Source organism: Gobio gobio (assembly GCF_949357685.1).
Source record: "Gobio gobio genome assembly, chromosome: 6".
Taxonomy (NCBI): Eukaryota; Metazoa; Chordata; class Actinopteri; order Cypriniformes; family Gobionidae; genus Gobio; species Gobio gobio.
This window is the reverse complement of record NC_137102.1, coordinates 9,501,721-9,517,799: the sequence shown is the minus strand read 5'-3', so window position 1 is coordinate 9,517,799 and position 16,079 is coordinate 9,501,721.

Here is a 16,079-nt window from a genome sequence, read left to right as displayed (position 1 = left end):
ACTGACTGTGTGTTATAAAACAAACATATAAATGGTTTAAAATGTTCTCTGAGATCGCGCACTGACTGTGCATTATAACACAAACATATAAATGGTTTAAAATGTTCTCTGAGATCGCGCACTGACTGTGCGTTATAAAACAAACATATAAATGGTTTAAAATGTTCTCTGAGATCGTGCACTGACTGTGCGTTATAAAAGAAACATATAAATGGTTTAAAATGTTCTCTAAAATCGCGCACTGACTGCATTATAAAACAAACATATAAATGGTTTAAAATGTTCTCTGAGATCGCGCACTGACTGTGCGTTATAAAACAAACATATAAATGGTTTAAAATGTTCTCTGAGATCGCGCACTGACTGTGCGTTATAAAACAAACATATAAATGGTTTAAAATGTTCTCTGAGATCGTGCACTGACTGTGCGTTATAAAACAAACATATAAATGGTTTAAAATGTTATCTGAGATCGCGCACTGACTGTGTGTATAAAACAAACATATAAATGGTTTAAAATGTTGAACTTCGGTTTTGTTGTTTTCATCCTTACAAGTATCGCTGTCGGCCATGCTGGCTTGCTGTGAGCTTGTGTGGACAGCGTGCAGCGTGCAATCCTATTGGCTTAACAACGGTTGTTGTGACGACGCAGCGCAAAAGATCAACGTCTATGTAGTTAACAATGATTTGTTCCGGGGGACTGTGTTTATTCCTCTTGCATTTTGACGGACACCTGTCCTTTTAATATTGTAACCCAACCACGACGATCGAGACACGTTTACCACCGCGATAGCGCAATATCGTCAATATCGTTACATCCCTACTGGAAATTACATCAGAAGTGGAAAATGTTGGTAAAAAACGTTCATTTAAACACAAATTGACCAGCAAACGCAACTTTCGGACGCCACCTTTTTTTCCCCAGCTCAACTGTCACAGAATGGAACGCACAGGATTGTGGGATATCAAAGGCAGTGAAGGATACATATATGCTGCCTTCAAAACTCAATCAGGTGAAGGTCTCTCTGGAGACAGGAAGTGAAGCTAACATTAGATTCGGATGTGCGTTGATGCCTTCCTACCTTGAAATGTGTCCTCCAGGTTTCTGACGCAGCCAAACTCAAACACAGGAAACTGAATAAAACATGTGACAAGCCCACCCAAAACAGACATAGATATTTCAAGTAAATGCTAAACTTAAGAATGTCAATTACTCAATCATCTTATTTGCGATTTACGTGACAAAATTGTTTCTCTTCTAAACTTGATTTCTTTGCTTTCGATTAGGCCTAGCTAATGTAATTCTCTAAAATGTGCAATCTACTAAATTAAATTATTTAGGGTGAATTTGAACCAATCAAGTACTCAAATAATGTTTGCTGAAACTAAATCCCGGCATGCTTCGCTTGGGACTTAACAAGGAGAGTAGAAATGTTGAAATTAAGTGTAATTGTATGTGTTTTTGAGCAAACAGGGAGACTTGGTAGTATTTAATAGTGTTTAATGTTCAATTATGTTGGAATTATGAGAACAATTTTAAATTACACTGGGTTACCATTGTGGAGAAGAGCATTTGCTTAGGCTGAGCACTGATACAGCACATGTTATTACTGCATTGGCCATAGAACATTTCATATACTTAGCATTTAACATGCTAAAATGTGCTATAGCTAATAGTTTGGAAGCTAGCTTGTACAGCTAGTCTTATAATTTTGTCATGTGGCACAAAAATATACGAATATGAATGCATTAATCCCATTACGGAACCATATTTAAAATATTTATATTAATTGGAAAATGACTTAATTCCATGATTTTGAAATTACGTGAACAAATTATGTTTGTTTAACTGAATTGATTTATGTGGAACCGATGTACAAGATTAAATTGTGTAAATCCAACACACTTTTTTTCAGTGTTAATAAGAATACAAAAAAACAACAACATGGTTTCCACAAAAATAGTAACATTGTTTTCAATATTGATAATAATAATAAATTATTCAATGCAATGCATTTTGTGTTTATTCTAATACCTTCAGTTCCACTAATGTTCACAAATCTGTATTTTTGTGAACAGTAAAAGCTCTTTTCATGTAGTTGTGATATTATATTATGTTATGTTTATCAAAATGAAACTGATATTAAAAAACGTAGATCCCAGTACATTGGTATGTAAATAGTATAGGCTTTTGAACTTAATTATTGTACAAACAGACGCTGTATTAAGCAGTACATAAAGTATTAAATAAAAAAATAGTTGAAACGTCTGTGTATTTGACAAATATTGCATTTATTTCACTTCGATTGTGATAAAGTATGACAATGTTGATATATCTGCTATGCTGCTATGCTACTGTAAGACCGCATGAATTCGCTCCAAGGATCGGTAGCGAATCGCGGTGAAGGCCGTACGTACGTTCAGTATTTCAGCTGGAAGAATGGATTTGATTATAATATTCTTTATCTGACTCCATTTATCATAATTGTCGCATTTAGAAGAGAATGCCAACTGGTTGTTTGGTCATTTATATTTGATAGCTAATCATACATTTAATCGTTCCGTTTTAACCCTTTGTTGCAATTATACCGTTCCATATTGGAGATAGTTAATAATTACAGATTAATTCAGAAAGGATCAAAATGTAACAATTTATTAACAATCAAGTACATGTAACATGTCAATTACATCATAGACAGAAATCTCTTTTAAAAGGAAACACAAATTCTAATTATGGTTACACTTAAAATAGTTTCAAATAGATGTAAACTTAAACCCTTAATTAATTCAGTAGGCCTCTGCCTAGAATGTTAGCTGTGAGATAGAGATAGAGAGAGAGAGGGAGGGAGGGAGGGAGAGCTAAAGAGAAAGAGAGACAGAACTAAAGAGCAGCTCTCTCTAGAGAAAGTTAGAGAATCCAAAAGAGAGCGAGCTACAGTTGAAATCCTCTTTTATCCTCTTCCCTCATGTCACCAAAATCAAATATGACTCTTTTAAAAACTGACCAATCAGACCAAACCGTAAGACGTTTGAAAATAACCAATCAGACGAAACTTCCCCCATTGTACCAAAGTGGTGAAAACTATTTGGCCAGTAAGCCATTCTTTTGTTCTTCTAACTCCAACTGGTCCTTCTGATGGCGTTAAGGGGGAGGGGGTTGAGTCAATTTCAAATATCTTGATCACGACGATGGCTGCTAACAGCAAAGCAGATGATTTTGTTCTATTTCAAATATCTTTGATTATTTTCCACCTTACACTACCGCCAATATATACACGACACGCTATGTGAGCAAGTAAGAGATGCTGCTGCTGTACAATAGAATTACAATACAGGAATTACCCATAGAAGATCTATACAGGTGGAGCTGGGGAAGGTGGAGGGTTTCTAAAAAGCATGCTACACTGCTAAGCAAATGCTAACCAAGTATTTGAAAGTTGAGCAGCGAGCTCATTGGCTACTGATACAGCAGGAACCAATCAGCTGTGCCATAGAGAATTATGTGATTGCAAGCAGATTGAGTTTATGACCTATCAGCCTTCACCATCTAGAGTTCCATGACAGAACTTTGTATTTATTTTAAATTGTAATAATATTTCACAATGTTACGTTTTTTATCTTTTAATATCAATTAAATGCAGCATTGTAAAGCATAAAATACAGTATTTAAAGCATTAGATAATGTATGGTTAATGGCTTATTTTGTTGTTTTAAGTTCGTTTACAAATTATAAAAACAATATGGCAAATACCCTGTAAATGTAAACATTTTAAGCTAAGGCTATAGCATGGCTTTCTGGCATATTGTACATGATAAGAGACAGTAATGTATTGTTACTTACCCGTCCCTTCTGGTTCTGGAGCTCACCTGGCCACAGATCTTTGGCAGCTCTGTTCCTGGAGCATAGAGCTATTTTTACCTGCCACTCTTGTGTAAATGGAATTTCTGAAGTCATTTAGAACCTCTAGTCAAGAAAAAGATATGCCACATAATCAAGAATGAAAAAAAAAAAAACTGGTAAGCAGACAGTGTGTACCGTTAAATCTTGAATGAGGAATGACAGCATGAAGAGAGTGCACTATGGAAAAATGGAAATATATTTAGTCTAGATCATAAAGTCTATTATAGTGAATTATTAGGAACTAGTACATTTAGCTTGTCACAATAATTCATTACATTATTGATCAGTGCTTCACTGCTTACCGTGCAGCACTAATGGCCTATAATCTTTGACTATTGTCCAGCAGTTTGTAGAGATGTAATAAATGAGCCTTTGTTAAGCCCCTCCCACTTGGTTACTGTTGCTAGGTTTAACAAGATTTCCCAGCATCCAAATGAATATGACTTTCATAGACTTGTATTAGAAAATAAGGCAGTTAAAGATATGATTGGTCAGTGATGTTTTTAATGCGGGTGAGGAGTCAGTTTTGTGACATCAATAATTACAGTCTGTTGTCATTAAAGGGTTAGTTCCCCCAAAAATGAAAATTATGTCATCATGTACTCGCCCTCAAGTTGTTCCAAACCTGTATGAGTTTCTTTGTTCTGCTGAACACAAAAGAAGATATTTTGAAGAATGTTAAACTCATACAGGTTTGGAACAACTTGAGGGCGAGTAAATGATGACAGAATTGTCATTTTTGGGTGAACTATCCCTTTAATAAGCTTGCACTAAACATACTTGACTATAGTCTTGACTTGTTATCCTTCTCTCGCTCTGACTTGGATTGTCCTCTGTTTCTGTAGCCTCCAGATGCCATAGTATTTCCCTGCAACACATAAAGTCTGTCAATGAGATTATTCACAGAAATTGATCAGTTGCTTTTCAAACAGTTGAGGCCACATTACATTAGTCACTTGCATTTAGCACATCCTTTTTTCCATACGACACAATATGCTTACATTAGGGCTGCACAATATAACAAAATAGCACAAATGTACATATTGCGATATGCATATCGCAACGGCACGCAACATCTGAATGATTTTAATAGGCTACTTCAACAGAAGTGAAAAGTGTACGTTTTAGGTCGACACATATAGCTGAGAATAGACTAGGCACACGAATGTTACTTATGTGACTTGCTTCATGTTAAAATTAGTTCTTAAACGCAATAACTTGCGAAAAACAACTCCTTGCAGTCTTGCGCTGTCTGCTGTCTGACACACACACCGGAACGTGCGCACAAGCCACCTCTCTGAAAGTGTGTGATCCCTTCAGTTATGTTTTGTGTCTTGTTACACACTCAAACTGTCAAATACACACAGTTCCCCTTCGAGGGAACTCGAACTGCGTCATCGTGACGACACTTTGGGGAACGCCCCTTGTGTAAAGCGTCTGAAGAAACAGTAGAATCAGCCCAATCCGATTGGTGTTGCGTGATGACGTAGTATGTGACGGCATACCCGGAAGATACAAAGAGACGTCTGAACACAACAGAGAGCGCTGTGTTATCAGTCTGAAAGTGAAGTGGTGTTGAAAACATTGTCCAAACAAAAATTATGGCAAACGAGCGATTCAAGCTGTGTGTGCATCCGTGTCCGCGTTACATTACGGGCACGGACACACATCAGCTTTGTGTGCAGTGTCTCGGTGTGCAGCACGCCCAGGCCGCTCTCGAGGGGGCGGCCTGCGGTGATTGTGAACTGCTGCCGCTGAGGGTGCTGCGCTCGCGGCTGGCCGTCTTTGAGGAGACCGGCCAGCCTTGTGAGCCCCGCGGTTCTGGGCCTGCGTCTGTTGAGGCAGCGCGGCGCCGTAGAGCGTGGGGCTCACAGCGGGATTTGTCAAGAGGATATGGGACTGCTGAGGCATCTTCCCTATCCTCCTCTGACGATTCCAATATCCTCCCGCCCCATGTGGAAGCCCGCGATGCGGCTTCTTCCCGCGGGGCGGAGGGTCCGAGGAGTCAGACACTTTGAGGATCGAGGTGGATGATGTGGGGCTTTCGCCACCCCACACGCCCGCTATGGAGGAGCTTGTGGAGGTTTTAACCCACGCCGTGGCCAAGCTGAGTTTAGATTGGCCACAAGAAATAGTGGACATCCAGCCGCCATCTAAGCTGGATGAACGCTTTTTCAGGCGTCGGGTTGAACCTCCACGGCGGGGCCTTCCTTTTTTCCCCGATTTACATAACGAGTTGTGTAGATCATGGGAAAAACCCTTCTCAGCTCGTCTATCGAATCCCCCGGTGCTGGATTTTGCTAATGTGCTGGGGACGGCTGAGTTGGGTTATGCAGCGTTGCCACAGGTTGAAGAGGCGCTTGTGGGCCACCTCTCACCCGGGGCCGCTGCATCATTGAAGGCCCCGTCGCTGCCCACTAAACCTTGCCGCGATACATCCAAGTTAGTCGGCAGGGCTTTTAGTGCGGCAGGTCGTGCTGCTGGTTGTCTGCACACCATGGAGGTTCTGCAGGCATACCAAGCCGACCTCCTCAAAGAGCTGGATGAGGGCGAGGGACCATCCCCGGATGACGTCACCGAGCTCCGGAAGGCGACAGATTTGTCTCTCCGCATTACCAAGGAGACGGCTCGCGCTGTGTATGGCTGGTATGGTGTGCGCTGAGAGACATCTCTGGCTGATGCTGTCGGGAATCAAGGAGAGAGAGAAACACTTTCTCCTTGATGCCCCGATCTCGCCTTCTGGCCTCTTTGGCGGTGCAGTTGATACTGTCGTCGAGAGGTTTCAGGAGGCGAGGAAGCACTCGGCCGCCTTCCAGCGGTTCATCCCTCGCCGCCCGGGCTCCGCGGCTAGAGCAGGCCCAAGTGGGCAGCCCGGACCTTCATCCAGCTCATCACACCGCGATGTGCAAAGGCAGAGTGTCGCCTCCCGCGCCCCTCCTGAGGGAGCTTGGCAAAGAAGATGGCGCTCTCGCAGGAAGCCTTCTCAGCCTAAGGGCGACCTGAGGGACGTCATCCAGACTAAGAAGTCTCCCAAGCGGTCCTAGCTTTTTGCAGGGCCGCTGAGAGCTGTCCCCCACAGGGTGGAGCGATCGAGGTTGTTTCCACCCTGGGGCTCTCTGGGAATCGGTGCGGCCCGAAGCATGCTGGACCAGTCGCCTCTAGTAAGACCTGCGACGGTCCAGTGGTCGCGTGCGCCCTCCGGATCTCTTCCCCAACTTTGCCCTGCTGGTCAGCCGCTTCAGGGGGTCGGGGAAGGGGCTCGGTTAACACCCGAGACTGGCCTCGAGAGGCTAGTTCCCTTAGTAGATTATCTCGGCACATGGTCATGCCTTCCAGGTATATCTGCGTGGGCCCTGCGTTCTGTGGAACGGGGTTACAGACTGCAGTTCGGTTTCCCTCCCCCGAAATTCAACGGGGTGGTCCGGACTGTGGTCGGTCCCGAGCAGGTGCAGGTGATGGAGCAGGAAGTACACTCCCTGCTGGTCAAGGAGGCTATAGAACGTATTCCTCCGCCAGACAGGGAGACCGGGTTCTACAGCCGGTACTTCATAGTTCCCAAGAAGGATGGTGGGTTGCGTCCAATAATAGATCTCAGGCATCTGAACCGGTCTCTGAGGAGATACAGGTTCAGGATGCTCACAATTCCAGCCATCGTGAGTCAGACTGGTTCGTCACGATAGATCTGAAGGACGCATACGTCCATATCTCCATCCTTCCAGCTCACAGGAAGTTCCTGCGGTTCGCTTTCGGGGGCGAAGCGTACCACTATCGGGTTCTTCCATTCGGCCTAGCTCTCTCCCCTCGCACCTTCACAAAGTGTATGGATGCAGCGCTGGCTCCGTTGAGACTCCAGGGCATCCGTATACTCAATTATATCGACGACTGGCTCATTTAGGCTCAGGTTATGACTATAACCCTTGTTCCCCGAGAAAGGGAACGAGACACTGTGTCTCGTGTCCACCCAATCATCAGAGCGCTCCCTTCATCGCAAAGAATGCTATCTCTGTTGTGTTCAGACGTCTCTTTGTATCTTCCGGGTATGCCGTCACATATTACGTCATCACGCAACACCAATCGGATTGGGCTGATTCTACTGTTTCTTCAGACGCTTTATGCGAGGTAAAAGTGTCGTCATGATGACGCAGTGTCTCGTTCCCCTTCTCGGGGAACAAGGGTTATAGTCATAACCCGAGACGTTTTGTCAAAATGGCTGTCTTGACGAGTATTCATCTACACACAGTCGGTTATGTTTTAAGTGAACTATATCAGTTGGGGAAAGAAACTGAATGCGTGTCAATAGGATCCGTGCATTAGGTCTTAAAGTGACAGCCTGCTAATACAGTAAACCTGCTAATGCAGAAAACCTGCTAAACCTGCTAATACAGTAAACCTGCTAATACAGCAAACCTGCTAATACAGTAAACCTTCTAATACAGCAAACCTGCTAATACAGCAAACCTGCTAATACAGTGAACCTACTAATACAGTAAATCTGCTAATACAGCAAACCTGCTAATGCAGCAAACCTGCTAATACAGTACACCTGCTAATACAGTAAACCTGCTTATACAGCAAACCTGCTAATACAGTAAACCTGCTAATACAGTAAACCTGCTAAAACAGCAAACCAGCTAATACAGCAAACCTGCTAATACAGTAAACCTTCAAATACAGTAAACCTGCTAATACAGTAAACCTGCTAATACAGCAAACCTGCTAATACAGCAAACCTGCTAATACAGTAAACCTGCAAATACAGTAAACCTGCTAATACAGTAAACCTGCTAATACAGCAAACCTGCTAATACAGTAAACCTTCAAATACAGTCAACCTGTTAATACAGTAAACCTGCCAATACAGCAAACCTGCTAATACAGCAAACCTGCTAATACAGTAAACCTTCAAATACAGCAAACCTGCTAATACAGTAAACCTTCAAATACAGCAAACCTGCTAATACAGTAAACCTGCTAATACAGCAAACCTGCTAATGCAGCAAACCTGCTAATACAGTAAACCTGCTAATACAGCAAACCTGCTAATACAGTAAACCTGCTAATACAGTAAACCTGTCAATACAGCAAACCTGCTAATACAGCAAACCTGCTAATACAGCAAACCTGCTAATACAGTAAACCTGCTAATACAGCAAACCTGTTAATACAGCAAACCTGCTAATACAGTAAACCTGCTAATACAGTAAACCTGCTAATACAGTAAACCTACTAATACAGCAAACCTGCTAATACAGTAAACCTGCCAAACAACAAAAGAAAAAGAGAAAATCACTCTGTGCTTTTGGCTGAATAACCTTTGTAGCTCTATAATGTATCAGTGTATATTTAATTCATGTGAAGACCACCGTTTTTAGTTCTTAGTTATTTTTAATAACAAAGATAAATTGTTTTTGGTATTTAAATATTGGCATTAAATGTTTTGTTTATTTACAATGATGTTAAAATTATATTGTCAGATTTGTGACATACATTTTTGCTAAAACACTGCTGGTCAATTTCAGAAGTTCAGAAGATGCTTGCTTTTCCTAGAAAGAATGTGAAACACATAAATGGTATACATTCTCAGTTAAAAAAAATAAAATAATAATATAATTTAAATAGATTTTACACACTTAAGCAATATCGTATCGCATGTCGAATATCGCATTATTTAACAAGGTATTGCATATCAAATTTTTCTTCAATATCGCACAGCCCTAGCTTACATCAGAACATTTTACATTATTCTAAGTAGGTTAGAGCTCTATTCATAGACATATAAGTGACCACTGGCAGTTTTAGGTCAAACAGGCATGCCTAATGAGATCTAGATGAAGGTTATTAAATTAAAGCTTTAGTCAAATGAGGTGTTCCATCCTTAATGGAGGTGTAATGAAAGACAGAATGTATTAAGCTTTTGCTTCATTTCAAGCTGACCATGTGACAGGTGAGTCAGGGTAGCATACTTTGTAAAATGGAATTTAGTCAAAGTAGCTTTAAGGCTTGAATCACTTAGCATCTTGTGGACACATTTTTTTTTGTATCATTTAATTGTGCTATTTGTATGTATCTGTAGCTCCCAATTTAAATTGGAATTTCAAATTAATTCTCCAAGTGACCCCCTTACAAAAGTTAATGAATAGTTCCCTTTGCTATTTTAGCCGCAATGCCATGTTGATTGATTTGCCATAGCCGCGCTGTTAAATTAGCATGACATCAGTTCTATCATGAACAGCCACAAAGAACACAAGATGTTTAACAACCATGATCTAGAGGCATTTACCGATCGCAACAAAATCAGGAGATTTTAAACACCTTTAATTGTACGAGTTGTAAAAAGACAAATCACAGTCTGTTTACCCTCTTTATTAGTTATTTTCTTAAAATTAGGCTCACTCTAATACAGCAGGGGGTGAGAAAGCAGTTTGTTTGTCCAAATAGTGTTTTAATGCACGGTTGTAATGAATCATGTGGGCGCCGCAGGAGGGCCAATATAGAGTTGTGAGCTTAAGATGGGCGTAAAACTCAGCTCATCTCAAATGCTTTGATATGGAGGCACAAGCATCCTGCTGTTTGTCTGTATCCAGACGCAGGTGCTTTGTGAATGTCAGGGTAGGTTGAGTCAGAGGGATTACTCTCCTGCTTGTCTACCACAGTGGGGAGGCTGACAGGCGAGGAAGAGACAAAGAGAATGAGAAAATAATGTCAGTCCACTGTGACACAGCACTTTGACTGTTCTGTCCAACCCCAGCCCCATAGGATCGCGCTAGAGATTCAAATGCATTCACTCGGTTATCAGGGTGTTTTAAAGCTCGCTGCCTGTCAAAATGGGGCAGCAATATTAAAAGCAAGACCTAAATATAATGTCTGAGAACATGGTAACAACTGTGCGGCACAATTGCTGTCGGCAACAGCGTTTAGCTAAATACTGAAGTTTTTGATTTGCAGTTCTTAGTCCTGTGCTTGACATGTTGGTTTTTCAGACCACCACAATCCCCCCGAAAACAATTTTCCCTGGCTTGGCTTGATTGCTTCAGCGGGATGATTGATGACACAAGAGTGACGAAGGAAGTTGACATATTGCTGTCTGCCGGAGATGTCATGGGGGCATGCATGGGGAAGTTGATGATATTTTGGTGGCATATAAGGAAGAGCAGTAGAGACAATGCCCACGAATCTTGCAAAAGGGAGACGTGTAAATGTTCTACTCAGCGAATAAATAAATATGTGGTCACACAATAGATTTGCGTTAAAAATTAATGTATAATTTCATAAAAAGTAGTCCAATGTACAAAACAATCGGCTTCGAAAAAATGTGCATTGTAAAAATATACAGTCATTTTAATACTGAATGATATTTTCTGTACAATTGATAACTGAGATGCAATATGGCACCAGTTGTGTTTGTGTGCAAAATTCAGAATTTCAGAATTGGCCTCCATTCAATTCATGAATTGGAATGACAGGAAGTGGAATTAAATTCATGGCAATTCGAAGAAATTCCACACATACATTCAGTGTTAGGAAGGTTACTTTGGAAATGTAATTGCTTACTGTTATAAGTTACCCATTATAAATGTGGTTTGGATTACTTTTTAATTGTACCTCACTAATACATTTTACCTTAGTAATACTAAATACAATTACATTAATTTTATAATTTAATAAAATCATTTCAATACACGTAACAAGTCACTCCTCAACGCTGCATTCATTTTGTTTTAAAATATAGATAATGATCAAATTCTTGAAATAAATTACCCCCTCAATGTCGTTTAATGTTTTGTTCTAATGGTATTTTCATTTCAAAGTAATCAAATAACACAAAGTCGTTGTAAATGCAGTAATCATTTATTCCAATGCAAAACTCACTGAGCAACACTGTTGCATCTAATTCTCAATAGCTCCTCAAATGTTCCATCATGTTCCACAAAATTACAATTACAATAAATCAAACTTAATGATTTGTTCTGTGACTAGAGCTTTTAACATTCGTTGCTGGGGGAAAACATTTCCTGTTAATGTAATCTGTACAAGTAGTTCAAACTAATATCATTTATAGAATATGTAATGCGGACCCACTTTATATTAGGTGGCCTTAACTACTATGTACTAACATTTTAATTAATCATTTGATACAATGCACTTATTGTGTACATAGGGGAGAGCGGGGCACAACCTAACGCTTTTTGACTTTCTCAGTTTGTGTATTTATTTTTTTTCCCACATTAATTACACACATGTCCAGTACAATTATGTGGTTTTGTTTCATTAATACAGTGTATACTTTTTTCTTGATTTACCCCGAAAGAATGGAAGTGAAATGTGACAACATGCCCCGTAGGTGGGGTACATTGTAACATGTGGTGGGGCACAACGTAACATGACCAAATAACAGTTAAAAATGTTATCTGATATAATCAAAAAAATATACAAGACAAACTAAAATATTTTGTCAATAAAATACAAATATTAACTTTTTTTAATAAAATAGTGGTATTTTTTAATCATTAAAAATATAAGCATTTTTGAGTTTGACTACAAACACATCGCTAAATACAGCTATACAGCATAGTTCAAAACATAATAATAATTAATAATTTTTTGAACATTAACTCTGTCATTATTCACACTTTTCTCATGGTTTCTCAAAAGAATTCATAAAAGGATAGAATATAATGGCATATTTCTAATAGGGGCTCATTGTAACGCAGTTACGACGCACCCCAGCTGCACAACTGGGATTTAAACCATGGCTCATGTCTTCTGCTGGTTAGATCAGCATTAAAGAACGATCTCAACTGTTAAAGAACAGATATAAGATTACAATAATATTGGATTTGTCTTATTTTAAATAAACACAAAAAACAGAGATGAAAACTAAACTTAAGTAAGAAATGTACTTTTGCTATGGTTAAATACAAGTTCAGTAATATCTTCCAGAGATTTTTTTAATTTTGGAGCAATTTTTTCTCTAAATAATGTTGATATGGCAACTAGTAAATACACTTAGTTTCGTCATTCTGGCATGTGAGGAAAGGGTTAAAACATGCGTGTTACAACTAACCCTGCATTAGGTTGTGCCCGCGCTCCCCTACATGTTTTTACATTGTACTTACATTTTAAAAAATACCTGCATGTAATTACGTCTGTAATTAATTTCTGTATTTACATTTGTAATTACACAGTTGGCACTTCCCTTACACCTAACCCTACCCTTAAACTTACCCATACCACCACACCTGTCCCTAACTCTACCCGTATCCCACCTCAATATCAGGAAAGGTGTTTTGCAATACAATTTGAACACAGTAAGTACATTGTACTTAGTTTTTGATGTAAGTACATAGTACTTAAGGCACCTAATATAAAGTGGGGCCGTAATGCAATCATATCTGACATACTGTAAAGCTTCATTGTTAAACACTTCACTTAAAATGTGTATGAATTTCTTAGAATTTTTATTGAATTTCAATTCTGCCTCCTTTAATTCAAATTCAAATCAATTCAAATTAATTCAATTCAGGAGTCATTCTCAATTCAATTCTGAATTGTGCCAAGTCTGGTTTGTTTAAAACAATTTGGAGTGAGTCCGCAGTGCGATACGGGCATGAAAGTAACGCAGAACAACGGTACATCACATGGCTACAGCGAAATGGATGGCACGATTTACCAGTCTAGAATTCAATACTCTGGAAAGCTATGTTGTAAATTATAATAAAGGTGAGGTCTTATTTATTGCTGTTCTGTGTTTTTTTTTCTTTTTGGTGCAATCCATGAGATCTCCCTATGCAAATTTCACGACAGGTTTGAGTTGGTCACGCGGATTTGCTGCATTTACTAACATAAAAGCTGCTTGGTTTGAAAGAGCCTTTAGTGTTTCCAACACCCGCTGTTTCCAAATTTTGCTACAGTGCACCTTAATAATAGTTAAACTAGTGAAAGAAAGAAATACCTGTGCAAAAAGGTTGGAAGGGATGGTTTTTTACACTTTGAAGAAATTGAAAGTTTTAAATGTGATCTTTCACATTGGAACTGGGGCGTTAGACTGAGGTTGCTGCAATACATTGAAACTGACTGATATTCAAAGGGCAACCCTATGGTTTTGATCTCCTTTTAAGGCAATGTCATTCCGAGTTCCTGCATTATAGCAAGATGGAGAAGAAACATTTAATTTTTATTGTGGGTTGCCTCCAAAACGTTCGGCTCACTGCGCCTTCAAAGGATTGCAGATTTTTTTTCTTCCCATGTTCCATCCCCTGGGTATGTTTTTATCAGGTACATACCTTCATAAAGGCAAGGACAAATAGCAGAATGGCTCTGAAAAATGGAGCGGCAAAAACTTCAAAGAGGACTGTCAAAAAAAAATCGATTGGGAATGGAGGCAGAAAACACGATGGAGAAGTGTAATTGATCTCATTATTATGGAAGCGCAGCAGTTTACTCTCCTTTTGAGGGGGGAAAAAAGAGAATAATTTCTCTCCTCTCTACTCAAATGTACATTATGCGGCTGCTATGAGAGTGTGCAGGTGGGGTTTGGCACATTTTAGATGTTTTATTTTCAGTTAGAATATCATGGCAAAATGGAAAATTAACTTCTAGGTAAATAAATCGTCTTGAAATATGAAGGCTTGTTTGTGCTGCTGTCCACATGGGCAGGACCTGACAGAATCTGCAGACATGAATTTTCTATGAGAGCATCAAGTTGATGCCCCGTTAAAGGGGTCATGAATTGAGAAATCGACTTTTCCTTGAGCGGGGCGGCAGTGGCTCAGTGGTTCATGTAGGTTGTCTACAAACCGGAAGGTTGGTGGTTCGATCCCTGGTTCCACCTGACCAAGTGCCGAGGTGTCCTTGAGCAAGACACCTAACCCCAGCTGCTCTCGACGAGCTGGATGGCGCCTTGCATGGCTGACACCGCCGTCGGTGTGTGAATGGGTGAATGTGAGGCAAAATGTAAAGCGCTTTGGATGGCCGTAGGTCTGTTAAAAGCGCTATATAAATGCAGTCCATTTGAGCTTTTGACCTATACACTCTAAAAAAAGGTTCTATATGGCACTAAAAGTGGTTCTTCGTCGTAATCATCGTAATCTTTTGGTGCTATATAGCACCATATCTTAACATGTTCTGTATATGGTAGCGGTGCTATATAGCACCTTAGCAAAAGAACCGCTGAAGAACCACTGAAGCACCAAAATTGGTGCTATACAGCACTTAAAAAGGTTCCCCTATGATTACAAGCCAAGAACCAATTTTAGTGTCATATAGAACCATTTTTTTTAGAGTGTAAGAGGTCATCATACTATAAGAATATCCTGTAAGTTTCAGAACTAAAAACTTCCAACTAGTCCAAAAACAGCTTTGATTGAAACCAAGCTCAGAGAACGACTCATTGTGGAATGTGCCTATAATAGATTGTTGAAAGACCGCCTCTGCAGAAGAGAAGCAACGTCTACTTCATCTTTGCAACTTTGGCCCCGCCCACTAGTATGTTAGTGAGATGACAAGGAGAGAAGAGCGATACAGGATCACTGGACTAAAAATAACATTACCTTCCAAAGGATCCTAATACTAGGAATGTGGTTATCTATTTTCAACAATGTGAATGTCTCAGTTGAGCATTATTTATTTGTATTCGGTACATTTCACTGTGGATTCTTTGGTAATCAGTCGCAATTTCGGCGCAGGCTTTGCACATTCGACTTGAACTCTAAAGTAATGCCACACCATGTAAGTAAATGTGTTCAGTCTAATGCCTGATCTGTGACCTGACCAGTTATTTCTGATGTGTAATCATTCATGGACAGTCAGATGTTCTTTGTCTTTGTGTCAGTAAATCAAATCTGTAACTAAACAATCAACTTTTAAAAAATCCACACAATGTTTCTCTTAGTAGGATGAAAATAACCTGTTATTTAAACTATGATTAAATTATATATAGAACGATAATAGAAAAGAAAGCTCCTTTTACAATCGCTAGAGCTGTCAATCAAACAGCCCGAGTTTATCGGTGCGAGTTCTGGACTCTTGCCAAAACTCCCGTAATCAGCTAGAATGCTCATCACTGCAACCAGGCCCGGACTGGCCATCGGGAGCACCGGGAGAATTATTAATTATTAATTATTATTAATATTTATATTATTGCCTTTACTGAAGTGATCATTTTTGAATTCGGGCATTT